This window comes from Salvia splendens, chromosome 11, assembly GCF_004379255.2.
Source record: "Salvia splendens isolate huo1 chromosome 11, SspV2, whole genome shotgun sequence".
In the NCBI taxonomy this organism is placed as follows: Eukaryota; Viridiplantae; Streptophyta; class Magnoliopsida; order Lamiales; family Lamiaceae; genus Salvia; species Salvia splendens.
In genome coordinates, this window is record NC_056042.1 from 1,069,865 (window position 1) to 1,084,606 (window position 14,742).

Consider the following 14,742-nt stretch of genomic DNA (forward strand, 5'->3'; position numbering starts at 1 on the left):
TCTAGAGATGATTTTTTTGGCATGGAGTAAATATTATTTTCCTTTCTAACTATATGTCTTATCTAGAGATGAATTTTCTTCTCAAGAATCTCTACTACGTTTTTTTTCTCAAAAGGTGGAGGTAAAATTTATATCAATTTTCTGATGTCACCTTTGTGATAAATACACAAGCTGTATACATTTTAGTTTTTTAATTAAATGGTTTGGGATATTAAAAGTTAAAATATATATGTATATAAATAGTCTGCAAATACATAGAAGTATAGGCCTGCAAATTCGGGTACCTGCATGTATCCAAACCCGAAAATTCAGCTACCCGAACCTGAAATCTAAAAAATGTTATACCCAATACCCGACCCGTATGCAAATTCGGGTATCCTAATACCTGATGCGGGTACCCGAGCCCAACTAATTGGGTAACCATAAACCCGAAATTATTAGATTTAAAATTACTTTTATATAAATTATTTTGTGATGAGAATAGAAATTATTAAAAATAATGCAATACTACTATTTGTTGACTATTATTAAAAGGCTAAACTTCAATTCTAAATTTCTAATGTTTTAGCTTTCTCTATATAAAATAGACATTAAACAAATAGACACTACTTAATTTTAAAATAAAGAAATTTTTGGCATAAACTGAAATATAAAAGAGATTAAAACATCTTTTTAAGACATTAAATGAACATGTAAATAAAATGGAGAAAGCATAACTATATATTTTCAAAAAATAACAAGTAAGAACATAAATAATGCAACATGAACATAACACGAATGTAAAGAAGTATTAAAGTCGAGATAATAGAATAATAAAATGTCAAAGCAACCTATACTAAATAAAAATATTTATCATAAATATTTATCACAAATACATAATTAATCGGGTATCCTAATACGGGGTTTCGGGTACCCTAAATCCGAAAAATTCTAACATAAACTACCCAAACTCATACCCGAACCCATAATTTCGGGTTTCGGGTAACCAAAACCTGTCGGTATTGGGTCAGGGTCGGGTATACCCGAAACCCACGGATTAAATTTGCGGGCCTATAGAAGTATATTAGTATTGGAAATTAATTTGAATTCGATAGTTTGCCCATTTTTGCATAATATACTGAGACTTGAGTGTCACGATCAATTAATTAAATTAAATCGATCGATAAATATGAACTCTTCTATTGACAAAACGTTCTTGTCATGATCAGGCTACACTTTGTCGAATGCAGGAAATAAAATAAAAGCGAAATAAAGTTAGCATATTAAGTACATCATTAATAAATTAATCAATAATAATAATCCTATTATTTCATTTCCCTCTTTTCGTTGAAAGAAAATCAAATTAATTTACAGATCATATTTTCTGAGAGAATTTAATACAAGAGGCCAAATCAGATCTAACTGCATGTCGATTGACTTCACTAATTCTGGAAAAAAAACAAAATAGAGATAAGAAAAGGGATATAATTATAGTAAATATATCAAGGAAATTTTTATTTCTAAAGTATAATTCAAAGATATTTCCTTCATCTCCATCTTTGAAAAACAAATTAAAGTACCCTAATTTGTAAAGAATTGAGGATAGACTCGAGTTACTGCCTATAAAGATTATTGAAATTAAATTGTTTTATTATTTGCGTCTATGTTTCACTCTAATAATTTTTCTAGCTAGGTACATATATTTTGAAATATAATAATATAACAATGAATATATTGATAGTAAGTATGTACTTAGTATAACTCGATAAAGAGTATCATACTTGACAAGTACAATTCAAGTCCACTTTCATTTATTTTGATATTTAATAATTTGTTTTTAATTCAAGAAACCATCCACTTTTTAAGCAGTAATAAGCACTTATTTACACCATCCATCTCTTTAAATATTTTATTCAATACCTAATTAAATTAAAAATACTTCATTTACATTTTAATTTTCATATAGTACATTTTTTATTTCATATAAAATCAATTGTGCAGTCACTAAATAGTCTGCAAACTGCCACTATTAAACACATACTTCCACCCACATCATAAACATTTTTCTTAAATAAAATAACATGCATATAATAGAAAATGTAAATGAACAAGTTATTAAGTGCACATGTAATGGCAGCAAGCATAGTTGAGATTCAATAAATGTTAATTAATGAAGTTGATGACGGTTAATATTATTTTACCATTGATAAACTTGACCAAGTACATCATAATTGCATAAAATTAGCGTGGTTTATGATTTAGTATTTAGTTCAATTACACTATTGTAACAATTGATTACTAGACTAGCTAGAGACTTATTTGAATTTCAAGTAGTGAGATCTATATGCCACTCTATGAGTATTAATAGGCCAAGTTTTTGTTCAAAAGTCGCTCATAATATTTGATAGGGAAAAAAAGCAACTTTCCCCAACAAAATTTTAATAAAAAAAAATTAAATTCATGATATCTAATATTTCACCCATCCATAATCAAAACTCTTGTTTACTTTTTGGGTCAACCATAAAACTAGTTACCTTTCTAATTTTAGTATCCCTCTATTTTTAACAAGGGGAACTTGATTCTTTATTAATAATACTTTAACAAATTTTTATAACGATCTTTTTTATTTATTTATTTTATTTTACATGTAGTAGTTTGATCTCGAGCTGCCACATATCTCCCTCTGCATGCATACTATTCCGCCATGCACCCCCTTTTCAATTCCCCCCTATTTAACCCAACTCAACCCCTTCTCTCTCCTCACACCCACACAAATCATCACAATGATGGGCACCGATCACCACCACAAGTTCCACCACTCCCACCAACTCCTCCTCTCCAAAAAATCCCTCGACATCCCTCCCCGCAAGCAGCTCCTCCTCGGCCGCCGCGCCGGCACCGATTCAGAGTCCGGGGCCGGCAGCAGCCTTGGATTCTCGAAATTCCTCCCCTACAACGACTGTTAAACGGCAAAGGAAAGGATTTGGGTAAAAGCTTGATTGTTTCTCATTACCAACGTATAGGTTAAATATATGATTACAAGTCTTGTATATGGTAACTAAATCATTGTACTCTATACATGATATAATCAATCCCTTGATATAGGTAATTGATTCTTGATTTATTCTTTCCTAACTTAATGAAATCTTTTTCTTTATTCTAACACTCCCCCTCAAATTGAGTAGTGGGATCCCCGATACTCAATTTGCCAAGAACATCTTCAAGACTCCTCGAACTAACCGCCTTGGTTAGTATATCTGCCAACTGATCTTCCGAACGCACAAATGGGAACTCGACCACTCCCTCTTCAATCTTTTCCTTGATGAAGTGTCTATCCACCTCAACGTGCTTTGTTCGGTCATGTTGCACGGGATTCTCTGAAATGCTTATAGCGGCTTTGTTATCGCAGTATAACTGACACTTACTTGGAGTAGAGTCAATCTCTGTCATCAATTTCCTTAGCCACATGATCTCAGTCAGACCACTCTTTATTCCTCTAAATTCTGCCTCTGCACTAGACAGAGCTACCACCTTCTGCTTCTTGCTTTTCCACGTTACCAAATTTCCTCCAACGAATGTGAAGTAGCCTGAGGTCGATCTTCTATCCACTGGATTACCTGCCCAATCTGCATCAGTATATCCATGGATTTCTAAGCTTTCATTTTTCTTGAACACTATTCCATAACCAACGGTTCCCTTCAAATATCGAACTATCCTCAGTGCAGCCTCTAAATGTTCGGCCTGGGGTTGATGCATAAATTGGCTCACCACCCCTACAGCATAGGCAATATCAGGTCTAGTGTGAGATAGATAGATGAGTCTCCCAACTAAACGCTGGTACCGCCCTCGATCTGCTGCCTCAGCTCCATCTTGTATCCTTAGGCCATGATTTTGCGCAATCGGGGTCTCGACTGGTTTACACTCTAGTAGGCCTGTCTCTGCTAGAATGTCCAAGATGTATTTCTTCTGCCGCAAAAATATCCCTCGCGGTGAGCGGAGGACTTCAATTCCCAAGAAGTACTTCAGATTACCTAGATCCTTCATCTCAAATTCTTTAAAAAGCTTTTCCCTCAAACTCTTTATTTCCTCTGCATCATCACCTGTAATAATCATGTCATCAACATACACAATTAAACAGGTAGTCTTCCCTTCGTGCCTCTTCAAGAATAGTGTATGGTCTGAGTTGCTCTGTCTATATCCATAGCTCTTCATTGCGTCAGCAAATCTACCGAACCAGACTCTCGGTGATTGCTTCAACCCATACAGAGTTTTCCTCAATCTGCATCCTTCACCTACTTTAAATTCATTAGAAAAACCTGGTGGTGCCTCCATGTAAATTTCTTTCTTCAACTCTCCATGAAGGAAGGCGTTTGTGACGTCGAACTGGTATAGTGGCCAATCTCGATTAGCGGCAATGGAGAGTAGTACTCGGATTGTGTCCATCTTGGCTACTGGAGAAAAAGTTTCAGAGTAATCTATTCCATAAGTCTGAGTGTACCCTTTAGCCACCAGTCGAGCTTTATACCTCTCTATACTTCCATCCGGTTTCCGCTTAATGGTGAACACCCATCTACACCCAACTGGCTTCTTTCCGTCGGGTAGTTGACACTTGTCCCAAGTGTGGTTACGCATTAGAGCGTCTATCTCCTTCTTCATGGCGTCTCTCCAATGCTTGTTCCTCATAGCCTCGTCTGCCGACTGTGGGATCTCTTCCTCATCGTAGAGGGCTTCCTCAAATGCTTGAGCCATCTCAGTTAAGTGACCTTTCGCGAGATTCACGATAGAGTATCTCGCCTTTCTGTTGATTCTCTCTGGACTGTACCTCTTCGGTGGTACTCCCCTGTTCGCCCTTGGAGGTAGTATATATCTCCCAGTGTCAGGATCGATTCCCTCAATTTCATCTGTTTCAACCTCTTCAGGTTGGACGTTATCCTCCCCCTGAGTCTCATCCACCACATTAGATCCAATAATCTCATTGACAGGAGCAAGAGTACTTACATCCGATATCAGAAGCGGAGAGTCGTCATCAGGACTTGTGTCACCTGCTGCTTCAGTCTGCACCACATCAGAGACTTGCCCAGCGGAGTTGCGTACTGCTTCCTCTGGTAGGTCCGCTTCTGGTACACTTGGCATTGACACCCAGCTTAGTGGGTCACTAATGTTTTCCCTATTATCACTCTCCCCCTGACTACTAAGATGGGTGTAGAAGTACTCCGATTCAAGAAAATCACAGTTCATGGTCGTGTACATACGGTTAGACTTAGGGTCAAAGCACCTATAACCCTTTTGGTTTACCCCATAGCCTACAAATACACATTTAATAGCACAAGGGGATAGCTTTGTTCGTTCATGTTTCGGTATATGGACAAAGACTGAGCAGCCAAAGACACGGGGTGCCAGAGAAAGGTGTTGGGGAACAGTTGTCTGTAGGGCTAGGATATCGGTTGGTGTTTGGAATTGTAGGATATGGGTAGGTAGCCGATTTAGAAGGTAGGCGGAAGTGGCAAGGGCTTCAGGCCAGAAGTTTTTTGGAACTTGTGACTCGATGAGCATGGCTCGGGTCATTTCTAGTAGGATTCTGTTTTTTCTCTCGGCTACCCCATTCTGTTCGGGAGTGTGGGCACATGTGGTTTGGTGTATCATTCCCTTTTCTAGGATGAACTGTTTCATTTTGGAATTGATGAACTCCCCCCCATTATCAGATCGAAGGATTTTGATGGATTTTTGGTATTGTGTTTGGACAAGGTTATAGAAGTGGATAAAGTGTTCAACAACTTCAGATTTATGCTTCATAAAATATGCCCAAGTCATACGGGTACAATCATCCACAAAGATAAGAAAGTATCTAAAGCCCTGCCCCCCGATTACTGGTGCGGGTCCCCAAACATCCGAATGTATTAAATCAAAAATGGTTTCAGTACGAGAATTACTCAAAGGATAAGAGTTTCTATGGCTTTTGGCCAAAACACAAGTCTCACAATACATGTTCGATTTTGGAATAATATTAGGAAATAGCATTTTTAAATAACCCGGAGAAGGATGTCCTAAGCGTCGGTGCCAAAGCCAAGCTTCCCTGACAGCAGGCCCGTGAGTTAGCATGGCAGCTCCTTTTTGGGCTATCTCATCCACGTAGTACAGCCCGTTGCTTTCAGTGCCACGCCCAATAATCTCTCCGGTCCTGATATCCTGTAATAGACAGAAGTTTGGTTGCATCAGCAGTGTACAATTTAATTCTCGTGTTACATGGCTTATCGACAATAATTTATGGGAGAGTGAAGGAACATGCAAACAATTAGATAACTCTAAAGTTGGAGAAATCTTCACAGTCCCTGCCCCTTCTACAACAGTAAATTCCCCACTAGCAGTCTGAATATGAGATAAATGAGGTTTATGAGGTTTAGTAATATCCGACTCATCATAAGTCATTGTATCAGTAGCCCCGCAATCAAAAATCCACCTATTAATTTTTTCAGACCCTACAGATGCTGTACACGCAGTCCCAAAATTTTCTAGTACTTGAAACTGATTTTTACATTCAATTGGGGTTGATTTGTATTTTTCAACACAACTGGGGGTCAATTTAATATTTCGGAAAGTGTTTGGGGCAGAATTGAAAGATGAATTGATATGGGGTAATTTTTCGAAATAGCATAAAGGTTGAGGGTTAGGTTGTAAACCTAACCCTAATACCCCGTTACCTCCCGCCGCTTCGTCCATTTCCTCTTCTGGTCGGACCCCTGCAGCGGCGAACTGGGCAACTCCGGCTGTCTTCGGTGGTCCTCCAATCGGTTGTTCGTTGCCCCGAGCGTGAGCGGCCGCATCGCGGTTGCCCCCGGTGGCGGCGTGGTTCGCTGCTCCTCCATCTGCTCCGACAGCCGCGGCGGCGTGTCCCTTGCTCCACGGTGGGCGAGCGGCTGACGGTTTATGTTTCGATTCCCACCATTCCGGGTACCCCACTAATTCGAAACATTGGTCCCTCGTGTGCTTTCGTTTTCCACAGTTTGTACACACTAGTTTGGATCGATCTTCATCCATTCTCCGTTCATCGGGGGTTCGTTGACTCCATCCTCCGTTTCCACTACCGCCGCCGCGGCGTGGAGCATTGGAGTGGTTCGGCCTTCGCGCCGTGAAGAACCCTGCTCCGATTCCATCGGCTTGGGTTCGTCCGTCTGCAGGGCGAAGGATCTCCGATCGAATATCCTCCCTTTTTACTATATTGTATGCTTGCTCGGCTGAGGGAAGTGGCTCCATCTTTAGCACCTCTCTTTTTACTAATTCATACTTATCATCCAATGCAGTGAGGAATTGATATAATCGGTCTTGTTCTGTCTCTTCATTGTAGATTTTGATATCCTCCGGATACTGCATTCGGTTTGGCCGTTTCTGGTCGATTGCAGTCCAGATCTCGTTGAGATCGTTCCACACTTCCTCCAATGTGGAGTTCCCCTGTTTTAAAGTGCTTGCTCTTCGGTGAAGGTCGTAGGTTTGCAATGAATCTCCGCCACTCTTGTATGTTACAGCCAGGCTGTCCCATATATGTTTTGCCGTCGGTTGTTGAGCGACTCGGCTGACCAACTTGGTTTCGATGTTTTGAACAAGCCACGTAAATACACAATGATCGGCTTCCTGCCATTGTGTAAACGTTGGATCTGTTCTTGGTGGTGGGGATGGGACTCCAGTGATGTGAGATACCATCCCCCTTCCGCTTATTGCGTTATGCATCAGGATGGACCATATCGAGTAGTTGTCTCCGTTGAGTTTGAACCCTACTGTCAAGGGTTGAGAATCGGTTCTGTATGTGTTTTTTTCTGGTTTGGTTTCGGGGATTTCTGGTGGTTTGTTGTGCATAAGATTCTTACGCATGAAGTTAGAAAAGAGGCGTGCAAACTCATCCGCTTCGGATGTGTTCTGGCCGCCGGTTGCCCCTTTTTCGGGATCTGACATGGTTTTCTTTCACAGGTTCTTGGTCAAGAGGTTGGGAAGGGATTATGAGCGATGATGATATTGATTCTGAGCTCCCAGAATCGTTGCTGGCTCTGATGCCATGTTAAACGGCAAAGGAAAGGATTTGGGTAAAAGCTTGATTGTTTCTCATTACCAACGTATAGGTTAAATATATGATTACAAGTCTTGTATATGGTAACTAAATCATTGTACTCTATACATGATATAATCAATCCCTTGATATAGGTAATTGATTCTTGATTTATTCTTTCCTAACTTAATGAAATCTTTTTCTTTATTCTAACAACGACGGCTCCGACTCGGACTCGGACGACCCGTACTCGTCCGACCACTTCCGGATGTACGAGTTCAAGGTCCGGAAGTGCAACCGCAGCCGGAGCCACGACTGGACCGACTGCCCCTTCGCCCACCCGGGCGAGAAGGTGCGGCGCCGCGACCCGCGCCGCTTCCAGTACTCTGGCACCGCCTGCCCAGAGTTCCGGAAGGGCCACTGCGGGAAGGGGGACGCCTGCGAATTCTCGCACGGCGTCTTCGAGTGCTGGCTCCACCCCTCCCGCTACCGCACCGAGGGGTGCAAGGACGGGAAGGGCTGCAAGCGGAAGGTGTGCTTCTTTGCGCACTCCTCCCGCCAGCTCCGCATCGTCCCCGACTCGGACGCCTCCCCGGCCACCGCCGATAAGAAATCGGCGGTGGGCCACCACTGCTGCCTCTATTGCCACTGCTCGATGTCGGCCTCGCTGACATCGACCCTTATGGGCCACATGGCCCATAACACCTCCCCACCCCTCTCCCCTCTCCCCTCTCGCCCTGGGCGAGAGGGGTAGCGCATCCTCTTACAGGAACGCGCTCGCTGAGCTCATGGCCTCGTTCGAGGCCATGAGCCCCAGCCGCACGGCAGGTGGCCTGCCGTGGCTCGACGTGAATTTCAACGTCGAGGAGTCGCAGCTCGTGATGTCGCCCTCGACACCGGTGAGGCGTGGGCATAGCAAGTTCTACTCCGGCGAGAGCAAGTTTTCTCCGGTGGAATATTCCGGGAGGAATTTGACAGATGACGGCGGCTCCGGTGGGCCGGATCTCGGGTGGGTCAACGATCTGCTGACGTGAATGATAGAAGAAGACGGAGAGTTCTCTGTATATATGAGGAGGATGAGGAATGGAGGGCTCGTGTATACATACACGGAGAAGGGTGTATGTATAGGTGAGATTACTTTTTTTAGCGGTGAAATTGTTCGACTTAAGGTGTTTTCAAGTATGTGTTGATGAAGATGAATAATGTGTTTTCTTAATTAAGTTGGGAAATTTGGAGGTGTAATTCTTGTTTGATGATCAGCTTCAATGGTGATCAATGATCAATGTGAAGTGTAATGTACCATATTCTATCTTGATCTTTTTCTTAATTAAAGAACACCGTATTTCGTTAATTATGTCTCTATTTTTCTTGGTTACATATTCTTTTGTTGCTAATAGTTGAAGATTACCAAATATGAGTGTGTTTTTGTGACATGTCAAAGCATATATACAGAGCATTTTAACAATTGCTTATACATGATCTGAATTAAATTAGAAGTATTACTGATATATGAACACGAAAGAGCATGCAAACATGCCACGTGAGATATTGGATTTGATAAATATTGTTTCTTATTTTTTCCATTTGTTCAATTCTTTGGTTAATATTCTCAGGAATCTTGTGAATATGATACTACTATTAATTAGATGCATCTTCCTTGAAAAAAAATTATTTAGATACATCTAAAAGTCAATTCATCCATTTTTAATATAATTTTTTCGAACAACAATTCAGTTTTCATTAACTGCTATTTCCCTTAGCGCACACCTGCCCTAATGATTAAATCACCTAACTTTTCGACAAGAAAGTAATATTAATCCCTATTTGTTGTCCTAGTAATTAGTATATACTACTCTATAGTCTGTCATTAATTTATACCATGGTCGCTCCATGAAACTAGTGTAGCTTCAAAATAAGTGTATACCTAATTAAATAGTAGGAGTATATATTAAGAAAAAAAAATGTATTTATAATCTTATTAATATCCTAATTCCTAACAAAAACGTATGTACAATTCATAAAATGTTACATTTACAATCTTACTAATATCCTAACAAACACATACTAGTATTTACGAACAATATCAAAATTCAAAAAGCATCATACTCGAAATAAATAAGATAAAATGGGAAATATATCATAATTTTGCTCTCCTTTTTTTGGAAATGAGACCACTTACTGTGGAAAAACAAAAAAAAATGTAGTACACTTATTTAAATAGGAGTACACTTGCATCGGTTTTGAATAATACAAATTTATTACTAAATCATTTGAAATTTATATGTATACAAGTATGAAGCATTGATCCAAATTATGGTACAATTAGCTAGGCTTAGTTATGGATGGGGCAGCTCATATTTATTAGTGATAATACAATTAATAGTTGAGGTCGTTGCCAAATTGTATGACTACGAACAATAATTCTGAAGAATGAATGTCTAGAAACATTGATAGATTATTAATTTAGACCTTATAATATCCTACATATAATCCACTAAAACATAACACTTTATAAGATATAATTATATTTTTGCATATTTAAAATGCTTGTAATTGCTATCAATCTTGTCACATTAATTAGTGATTGTCAATGACCAAAAAGGTTTAGTTTCACACCCACTTGTTTAATACTACTATTAATCCTAAGTCCTTTATGCTATTACAAGGCATATACATACATATATGTGGCAATATATCTATCATGATACCTTATATATAGACATAAGATATCAATATTATTGATGAAGTTGTTGGAAATACTAGAAGAGGACAATGGTGTAATGACAGTGGGACAATAAAATGAATAATGCAAGTGAATAATTTGATATACAAATGTAGGTGTGTTTCCTAGGAAGGGAACTCATGTGGTGGACAGCAAGGGAAGTAGGGTAGTGTGATTGATTTTCTTGATTGATGAGACCATAGAAAAGTGTGTGGGGATTTATCAAAAGTTAGGGTGGATTCATGCCCTAAATTCACAACTATATGACTCAACATTTTCATGAACTAGCCCATGCTTAAAGTGGCCTATTTAGGTTCAATTTAGGGCCCCATTAATTATACCCCTCACATGCATCTCTAATAACTCACTCAGTCACTATCTATCCACACCCTCATCTACATTTTTATGTCTCTCATTTTGGAGAGAGGGAGAGAAATTATGTGCGTAGTCGGGTTAGAAACAGCCGGTTCCGTTTTTAGAAATGTAGAATTGGAACCAGTCCAGAAAGGATTTTGGTAGTTTCGGGCTTTGAAGTATAACCGACAATTCCAATTCAAAACTTGATGGAATAATCTTTAAAAAAATTTGTTTTTTTTTTTTAAATTTTGGTTGAAATTGAACGGTTTTCTGCTGAAAAAATGTCAGTTCGCGGATTGAAATTTTCAAAATCGTGAACTGACCACTTAATTTGTGGTTGAGGTTTAGGTTTTATCTATTGAACGTTGCTCCGATTTGAAACCGTTGGCCGACGACACAATTCTAGGCGAAGTAGCGTTTTTTATTTAACCATGCATCACTATTTCTCTATTTATAGATTGTGTCAATAAATGGTGGAAATGAACAAGATCTTAATCATAAAGTGAATAGGCCTAACAGAGTGGGTCCATCACTATAGGCCCAAAACGAAATATTAAATAAAATATGTATTGGGCCAAAATGGTCAATTATATTGTAAATAGTTTCACTATATTTATGATAATTTTAATATTTTTCGTCTCAAGTTACTATTAATAGTCCACAAAATGTATCCAAGGCCTATAATATTGATTTCTTGAATCTAAAGGTTTCATACAATGAGAATTAAAAATTTTAGATTGCCAAAAACTGAAGAAAATATCATAATAATTGCAAACTTGAAAAGTTTGGTAACTTCTAAGCTAAGTTTTAAAATGATAGTAACAAATTACAAATTGCATGTTCGTTCATAGTGTAAAAAGCAATTAATACTATAATTATTTTGATATATTCTATGGCGGGTGCACAACTTAGATAGCACCGTTGAAAATTTGTAGTAATTGTGTTTTACTTTGATTATTCCTATCAATATCACCTTTGGATCTCGTTGACTCTAATGAATGGATATTATAGTATGTCAATTTAAATAAGTGGACGATTTATTTAATGTAGCCATCATGGACTAAAAAGTTCGAAATTAAGAAAATTATTTGGTCAATTAACTGCACTGTATTATAACGTCAACGTGTTATATAAGAAAAAGTAAATTGATGGATTTTTTGTAGCCATCATGTGTTCAAAAATGAAATTAAAAAGATAATTCGGTTAATTGCATGCTCTAAATATTTATAAGATGTAGTAGTATGTAAGAAAAAGCTAAATTGAGTAAATCTGAAGAAATATATATGAAGAGAAATGTTATATTGTACTACCCTTCTGATAATTACATGTTATTACACTTATATTATATTAAGTGCTCTTTCATTACACTTAAAAAGCTAGTACTCTATAGTTTCACCAAAAAATCAATTCCAACTTAAAATAAAAAGTGTGAACAACATGAAACGGTTGGATTACCATATCATCGTTATGATAATTATCTGTCATTCTCGTTTAGTTTATGTTTAGCACAATTTATTCTATTGCAAGGATTTAGTTTGATTTTAATACTTTTAAAAAATTCGATTTGTCATTTTATTTTTTTATTTTTATTTTGGAGAAAGTGAATAAATCAAACTTTGAAGTTAATTAACTTTTAGAATAATAACTTCAATAATAATTTTAAGGTATTAAAATAAAAAAAAATAAATGCTGTATAAAAGAATATAGTTACACGTCAGCATCCAACTACCATGTAACAGAGCTCAACTAACGGCGTACCAATAAAAGTCGACGTTTTGTTAGAGAAAACTTTTCCGTAATTAAGAGCATCTCCAATGGTCGGCGTCACCACCGGAGCGCCGATTTTTCGCCCACGCCGGTTTGACGCCGAACCATTGGAACCGGCGTGGGCGAAATCGGCGTCAAAATCGGCGTCGCCATGCCGATTCCCGCGCTGACGCCGGTTCCCACGCCGATCCTCACGGGCGCCATTGTGGCTCCCGGATCGGCGCCAAACCGGCGTCGGATTTAAATATTTTTTTTTTTTTTTTTCGCAAAACACAATATATACGCGCGTTGAACCTCATTTTCATTCGCACCACTTGTTTTAACGAGTACTCTCTCTCTACCTTACTTTCTGTACAAGATCAATAACGAGCAATGGAGAACAACTACGAAGGTACTCCAGTTAATCCCGGGGGATGGTCTCAGACTCCCCCGGCTCCCGGTGTAGGGTCTCAGACGCCCCCGACTCCCGGGGCAGGGTCCCATACTTCCCCGGCTCCTGGGGGAGGTGGTTGGCCTCCAATGAGCGGGTACTACAACGTGTACCCGTGGCAGCAGATGATTCCGGGGTGGGCACCCGGCATGCAGCCCCCTATGCAGATGATGCCGGGGTGGGCACCCGGCATGCAGCCACCGGCGCAGCAGATGATGCCACCGGCGCAACATATGATTCCACAGTCGCAGGCGACGCACGGGGGGGACAACGCCTATCGGCCGACTTTTGATTTTTCCACCGGTTCTTCGCACACATCGACCCCAACGGATGCACAGTATTCGGAGACCTTCTCCTTAGCGGACTTGGGTTTTGATATTAACGACGTTTCTGAAACTCTCATTCAAAGCCAGGGAGTAGGGCGGGGTAAGAAGAAGGGCAAGGCGAAGAAGGTCGGCGAGTCGTCGCAGCCCCGCGCCGAAATCCGGGGCCGGAGGAAGTGGACGGACGCGGAGAACGTTGCGGTTGCCAAGGCGTGGGTGAGTGTTTGCGACGATCCTCTCGTTTCAAACAACCAGAGGATCGTCAACTTGTGGGCGAAGATAGCTGCAGCCTACAGGGCATTTTGCCCTGAAGGGAGACCGTGCACCGGGGAGGAGGTCCGGAAGTGCTGGGACCGAATCAGGGCTGGCGTCTCTCGATTTTCGGGTTTGTACGCCAACGCCCTCCGCATGCAGACCAGTGGCCAAACAGAGGAAGACTGCAGGAGGATTGCGGAAAGAGCCTACCCCGATCCGGATAAGAAGTACTATGAGTTCACCTACTGGAACTGCTACGTTGTGCTCAACGAGTCGGAGAAATTCCGGGCAGGCGTCGACGCTGGCTGGCCGAAGAGGCAGAGACTGAACTATACCGGAGATTATAGCGGCAGCAGCGGTGGTTCGTCAGACCTCCCCGAGACGGCCCAGGAGGTCCCGACTCCTCGGTCGTTCGGTCGCCGACCTCGCCCGGTTGGGCAAAGGCGGGCGCAGCAGGTTGCGAGGGGGGGCACACCGAGTTCCCAGGATGTCCATTCGGCATCCCCCCTCGGCAGGTCTACCGAGGAGCTCAAATTCTTCGCGCGCCAACAAACGCGCGCTCAAATGGTGAAGACCTTAGCCGACTTCCAAGCGGCGGTGGACCCCGAGGTGAAGGATTTTCTTCGCGTATTGCTCCAGAGCCAGCGTGAAGAACTGGAGGCGATGAGGAGGGACACCGGCGGGAATAGCCGCGGCGTAGGTGGCGACGGAGGCGGCGGCGACGGCAGTGAAGAAGCGTTGGGCGACGACGGAGACGAGGACGGCGGCGATGAGTGATTTTGTTTTACTTTTTTAAATTAATGTACTTTTTACTTTTTGTAATTTTTTTAAATTGTTGTACTTTTTTTTAAAAGTAATGTACTTTTTAAATTTT

The 14,742-nt window shown here is 40.5% G+C and overlaps 1 pseudogene; it reads left to right on the forward strand.

The window, feature by feature from the left end:
* The first annotated feature begins 2,765 nt into the window (after positions 1 to 2,765).
* Positions 2,766 to 9,048, forward strand: LOC121756019 (annotated as a pseudogene).
* Positions 9,049 to 14,742: the final 5,694 nt, after the last annotated feature.